General features: G+C 35.5%; 1 pseudogene; it reads left to right on the top strand.

Annotated features, from left to right (window-relative positions):
• The first annotated feature begins 499 nt into the window (after positions 1–499).
• Positions 500–615, top strand: LOC120585667 (uncharacterized; annotated as a pseudogene).
• Positions 616–7,302: the final 6,687 nt, after the last annotated feature.

Genomic DNA, 7,302 nt, shown 5'->3' with positions numbered 1-7,302 from the left:
GTAAAATTGATTAAGTTACCCAAACTTCTCACTTATTATCGCTTGTAAAAAATTACAAAACTTAATTGAAAAAAAAATAACAGCCAACATCCATATAAAGCTACAGTAAGAAGTAATCAAAAAGCAAGAATCAAAATCTTTCAATTTATGAAAATACTCCTCAATAATAAAAGCCGTGAAGTTTAGGAAAACATAACACTCTAAAACAAATTTAAAATTAGTAAATGAAATTTCGTGATAAAACGTCATATATTATAAACTCAAAACTCAGATGATAAATAGACAAAAGGGAAGATGTGAAATGAGAGTTTATTAAACTTAGGAAGGAAATGAAGAAAAGAAGAGAAAATGAAGAAAAATAATTTCAGAAATAAAGATTAACTAAAGACCATGAAAGGGAGAAAAAACTCACCAAAAGTATAATAAAGAACACTGTTAGCATGTCTGCTTTAAACACGGAAGGTCCTGGGTTCACTCCCCAATGGAGTCATGGTCCATCGTCTATGGCCATACCACCCTGAACAAGCCCGATGTCTGGTCTCGGAAGCTAAGCAGGGTTGGGCCTGGTTAGTACTTGGATGGGAGACCACCTAGGAAGACCAGATGCTGTAGACATAAATAATAAATAAAAAAAAGAACATTGACAAGAGGAAGAAAAACTGCCAAGAGAATAAAAACAAAATAAGAAATGCAGCAATCTGGAGCTATATAATACACACGAAGTGGACACTCAGTAAGTACTGACTGACTTACAAGTTGGGTCATGAAATGATTTGAATGATGAATGAGTCTACTTGGAAAAATTGCCCAGAGGTAACATCATATTCAATGCTGAAAAACTGAAAGCTTTTCCTTCAAGATCAGGAACAAAATAAGAGTGCCCACCATAGCTATTTCTATTCAACATAGCCAGAGCAACTAGTAAGACAGAGAAATAAAAGACATTGAAATTGGAAAGGAAGAAGAAAAATTATCTCTGCTGATGACATGATCTTATATGTAGAAAATTCATAAGATTCCACCAAATAATAATAATAATAATAATAATAATAATAATAACCTAAAATGGAATGAAACAGGATAGAGAGCATAGAAATAAACCCAGGCATTTATGGTTATCTGATCTTCAACAAGGGTGCCAAGAATATACAATGGAGAAAAGACAGTTTATTCAATTAATGGTGATGAGAAAATTAGATACACACATGCAAAAGAATGGAACAAAACTTTTATCTTACAACATATACAAAAATTAACTCAAAATGGATTAAAAACTTAAATATAAGACCTAGAACTATAAAACACCTAGAAAGAAAACATAAGGGAAAATGTTTTTAAGACATAGGGCTTAGCAATGGTTTTTTTTAAATGACACCGAAAGCATAAGCAACAAAAGCAAAATTAGACAAGAGGGACTACATCAGATTAAAAATATATGAGAAACTCCTACAATTCAATGTTAATAAATAATAATAATAATAATAATAATAATAATAATAATAATCTGGTTTTAAAAATGAGCAAAGAACTCGAATAGCCATTTCTCCAAGAAGATATACACATGTTCAACAAGTATACAAAAAGGTGTTCAACACCACTCATTAGCAGGGAAATGCAAAACAAAACCACAACGAGATATCACCTCACACCTGTTAGGATGATATAATAATAATTTAAGAAGATAGGTGTCGGTGAGGATGTGAAGTAATTAGAATCTTTGTATACTGTTGGTGAGAATGTAAAATGGTATGGCCATTATGAAAAACAGTACGATGCTTCCTCAAAAAAATAAAAATAGAATTATCATTGACCTAGCAATCCCACATTGGGACATATATCCAAAAGAATTGAAATCAGGATCTCGAAGTGATGTCTGTATCTCATGTTCATTCAGCATTATTGATAAAAGCCAAGAGGTGGAAACAACCTAATTGTCCATTGACAGATTAATTGATGAAGAAAATGTGTTATAGTAGGCTAGGTAGATAGATATATAGATATAGATATATAGATAGATGTACACACACACAATTTTTAGCTTTAAAAAAGAAGAGCATTCTATCTTATGTGACAACATGGATGAAATTGAAGGACATTATGCTAAGTGAAGTAGCCCAGTGACAAAAAGACAAATACTGCAGGATTCCGCTTACATGAAGTATCTAAAATAATCAAAATCTTAGAAACAGAGCTGAATGATGGTTGCCAGGGGCTGGAGTAGGGAGAAATGGACAGTTGCTAGTCAATGGGCATAAAGTTTCATTTATGCAAGATGAACAAGTTCTAGAGATCTGCTATACAACATTACACCCATAGTTAACCACTCTCTACTGTGCACTTAAAAATGTAAGAGAGCAGGTTTCATTAAATTCTTATCATAATTTAAAGGAACCTAAAAAATCAAAAATAAGTCTTGAGTAAATAAAAACGCAAGTCTCCTTCTTAAATATAAAGATTCAATATTGTAAAGTGTAAATTATCCCTAGATTAATTTTTAAATTATATGCAATTCAAATAAAAATACTAACAAGATAATGTTGAGAGCTAGATAGACTAATTCTAACTTTTATATAAAAATAAATATGCAAGAATACCCAAGAAAACTCTAAAAACAAAAAATAATGAACAGGTAAACTAGACCTGGGAGATATTAAATTATATTATAAAGCAATAGAAAGGAAAACAACTTGATATTAGTACATAAATAGATGGAAAAAAATCAAAAGAAGAGAGTCCAGAAACAGTATCATTATAATCGGAAACAAGATAAATGCCCATCAGCAAAGGAATAGAAAAAAATTGTAATGTATTTATAGAACATAGTGCTATTCAGCAGTTAAAATATATACAACCAGAACTATCTGGATTAATATAGGTATATTTAAAAAAACTTAATGGAGTGTGAAGACAAAAAAAATCAAGAATAGAATGATACAGTATACTACCATCTATGCAAAATTTTAAGCACACAAATAATGCTACATAATTTTGAATACATACACACATAAATAGTAAAAATGTAAAAAATAAGGTGGCCATGAAAGATACGCAACCACCTTGGGGGCAGTGGTTAGGTGATGCACAGCTTTAAGTACCATTTTAACTCATATTAATCTTACTATTCTATCTTTTTGGTTAGTATTTATCTGATAAATCTTTCTCTATTAATTAGTTTTCAAATATTCTCTGTCCTTTTTGAAAACTGTTTCTCTTCTAAGTGGTCGATAGCTAGACTTTGTTGTTATTTTAAACCAATCTGCTGATTTCCACCCAATGAAAAGGACCACCCGGACACCCAGACGTCCACAGGGTGCTCAGCGGTGCAGCTGCTCACGTAGCTGCTGGGACTCTGCCGGGAGCCAGATGCGGATCCTTGGGATTGCTTCCCACAGCCGGCTTTCTGAGGTCAGGAGGGCACTGTCACATGATGCTTTCTATTCCTGGGACACTCTTGGGGGATGGGATCCCAAAACTGCCAACACACATTGGGGGAAGACATGCTTTGGAAAAAAAGCAGCATAAGGAAAAATTTATTAGAATCTCAACTTCATATTTAACCACAATACATATGATTTGATCCAGCTCAAACCACGTCCTTATACAAACTGTACATGTCTTTTTCCATAATGTGGAAAGAATGATGCATGGCATTACCTAATGCAACATTTATTCACTCAGCACATATTTTCTTAGTACTTACTGGATGCAGGACAGTGCACTAATCACTAAGGTGATGTAACACTAAGACTGACTTGACTGTGACCTTCAGGAGTTTACTACTATCAGAGAGATAAAGGGCACAAAATCTTATACCGCCTTATATTTGTATAAGTACTGTTGAGTTCATTAAGTGTTTTCCAATATTTTATTTCAATTAATTTTCATCACACTCTATGAAATAATTTTTTTTCCCCCCAAGGAAAGTGAGGACCAAATAAATCACATGGCTGGTACATTGCAGACAGATTTAAGCCTGCGTTGATCTCTCTTCAAATCTCTGTCTGGACTCCCACCAGGCAGCAAGATGTCTCCCTTTGCAGTTACAGGAGATGGCTCACCAGACCCTGAGTAGCCAACTCATGGCTTCCCCTCTAGGTCCATGCTTTGCATCCTCTTGGCTTACAATTTCCCTACAATACCTAACTCTTACTCATCTTCAAGCCCACTGTGAAAAGCACCCAGATGTCATAGGTGAGACTCAGTTGCTACCCTCTCTCATTTTTAAAAGCTTTTTGACACTTCTCATAGGTTACTGATTCAATTCCAGGGAGAAGGGGGTAAGTTTTTATCCAGCATCACTAAATGTCAGCACACAAAAATGCCATGAGGTATTATTTTTTTAATCATGCTAAAGATAATTTAGAGTAGTAATTTAAAATGTAGGTTCTAGAAACAGTCTTCACATTTTCCAGTCTGGGCTCTGTTCACTAGCCATGTTCTGTCCCCCTCAGTAAGATGGGATAATAAAACATCCAACTCCAAGGGCTTTCGTAAGGATTGAATCAAATGATGCAAATGAAATGTCTGATGTGCTCAACATATTTTAGCTAGTATTAGTGAACATATGAAGAAACTAAAGCTAATAAAGTCATTTAATTCTCCCAAAGATAGCAGGCTAATAAGTGGAGAAACTGCATTAAAAACAGATCAGTCTAACTCCAGCTTTGTAGTTATGCTTGCTTCTTGAGAACAATTATACCTAAACTTTTAAGTTATATACAGATATCAGTAGGGAACAAGAGCATATTCCCCAATATTTATTATAAATTCTATCTGTAATACTATAACAATATATTTGTACATTATAAATAACACAAAAATAGCAATCAAAGGAATGTTATACTAAATTTTCTCACTTCAGATTATTCTTACTACTTCTATTGAGTGTTCGTCTAATTCTAGTTTGTATCCCTAATCCTAATGTAAAATATAATATCTTGCCTATAGCAGATGCTCAATAAACACTGTATATAAAATAGTATGAGATTTTACTCTATGCCGTTATACTCTGTACTCACTGCTGTAACACACTGACATATTTGAATGCAAATGTGTTCAAAAGCGGCATCCTCGAATTGATTTTTAATATATCTGCTAGCTTTCAGCTGCTAAAGGTCAAGTTGCAGTCATCTTCCTTAGAGCATTAGTTAAAAGAGAGAATTTGTTATGTAGCATGAACAGCTGGTATCCCAAAAGGGACATTTGCAAGAAGGAAGAAGGTCTTCAAAGGCATAGATATCTCATTCGAAATTGTTTGCTTAATTCTCCTATCTGCAATCCTACAGAAAATAAATGCCGCTGCTGTCTCTTTAAAAAAAAAAAACAAAAAACCCTCAGATCTGCTGGGGAATTTGTGATTGTTTAATAACCACGGCTCTCAATTTTTTTTCGATGAGTGGAATAAACTATAGGTGCAGATCTTCAACCTGGAGGTGATTGCCTGTGGACTGGATGGAACTGTGTGTTTTATTTCCTTCCCCACCAGATGAGAGGGTATAAAAGCAGTCACCTGTCAACCCACTCCAGCAATGAAATTCAGCAGCCTATTGTCCCAATCACTGCTCTCAATCACTCTAAACGGCCTCCAGAGGCCATCATTATTATAGGACATGTTCCTAAGAGTAGATAAATGGAACTCCACCTGCCAGCCTGCATAGGGAAAGATGGACACTCTTGGCCAAAAATATGAAAGGGCCTGGAGCTTTATTGACATTTACATCAAAAATAGTTAGCAATGAAAGCAGCTGTTGTGGCGTGCTTTCACCACGACGTGTTTGGAATATGCTGTGAATTGAAATACAGACCTCCTGACAAGCAATTTACCTTCTGTCAGTCTCCATGTGCTTGCAGCATTACTGGGTACTCGCTGTGATAGGCCACTTAAAGCTGCACATGTGTACAGTTTGGATGAAAGATTAACTACAATTTGAGACAGGAAGTAACGAGTTGTGGAGTGTCATTCATAATGGCCTACATTGTCATGTGCAGGGTGACACCATAGCAAGAAGGTGCCTCTGTTGTGACTGCCTTATGGAATCGGATGTCATTCATTTTAATGAAGATCTGACTACAATTCTAATAAGCAGAGTGCAAGACAGCTCAGGACTGGAAGCATTAATCTGCCTTGTTTGTTGACATTACAGAGACGACTAAAATGCCATTATGCAGGAAATTCTTTCAGAAGAGATTCAATAGGGCCAATAGTAACAAAATAGGGCCCAGAACAAAGGATGAGCCAGGAGCTAATTTCTGTATTTATTCTTCTCAATTAATTCCATACATTGAATTCCCCCTCCCTTGAAAAATACCTACTAGATGAAATATTATGATGTCTCATTCGTAAAGTACTGATTGCTTTGTCTAAGCAAGGTCGAGAATTCCAGTTTCTTCAGGTCAAGTTCCTCTGTACCAAGTTTTGGTGGCACTTTCAGAAAGCAATGTAGCACGAATAAGAGTAGGTTAAATAGTTAGCTGTTCTTTTCCTAAAACTGTGCCCTGAACCATGCCATGTGCAGTTCTAGACACAATATTTAGGCACATCTAAAGAGAAAGAAAGAGCCGATGCAGTTTTTCCTCCCTTGGTAAGGAGTTCATCATTTTCAGTCTGGTAAGCTGCTCGACAGTGTAGGGTCACTGGGCAACTGCCAAGGCTGATATTTTCATAGAAATCAAGTGCCTTATGAGTCATTATCAACTCCATGAGTCATTACACGTTTCTTCTGCAAAGATGACAGAGAGTTTCGTTTTCCTGAGTGTTGAGAAGCTGTTCTTTGTCTCTTCTCTTACTAACATCTGATTTGGGGGGGGCATGGGATAGTAGTTGATGTAGAAATGCTTCACGACAGTTCAGTTTTTCTTAAAATCAGGTAGAAAGAAGGCATTTAGCAAATAATGCCTCAAATATCTAACGCACTTGTTCTCATGATCACGTGTGTGCCTGAGACCCCTGCCGTTGATTGTTGATCCTCAAACCATCATGATATCTTTTTCTTCGATTTTGACCCTCCTTTACCACTAGAATCGCAAGCTGTGTGTGTCTATATTTCTCTTTCGGCTTCAAATCTAAGTGCGGTCTAAAGTTCTTAGTAAGCTTTGGAATCTAGGCTTTCAGCCTCTTCACACTAGCCAAACTGCTCTGGAGATCTAAAACTATCAGCAAAATCATTTTGTTTTGACACTCTATCTTTTTTTTTTTTTAAGGCAGTGATCATTACTGATTGCTGATGTATGCTGAAAGATTCAACTAAACTTACTTTGGAAGCCTGTCCCCGTTAATAACAACTCCAAACATGTTCCTATGAG

This window comes from Pteropus medius, unplaced genomic scaffold (assembly GCF_902729225.1).
Source record: "Pteropus medius unplaced genomic scaffold, Ma_sr-lr_union100, whole genome shotgun sequence".
NCBI classification, from domain to species: Eukaryota; Metazoa; Chordata; class Mammalia; order Chiroptera; family Pteropodidae; genus Pteropus; species Pteropus medius.
This window is presented reverse-complemented; position numbering and strand designations above follow the sequence as displayed.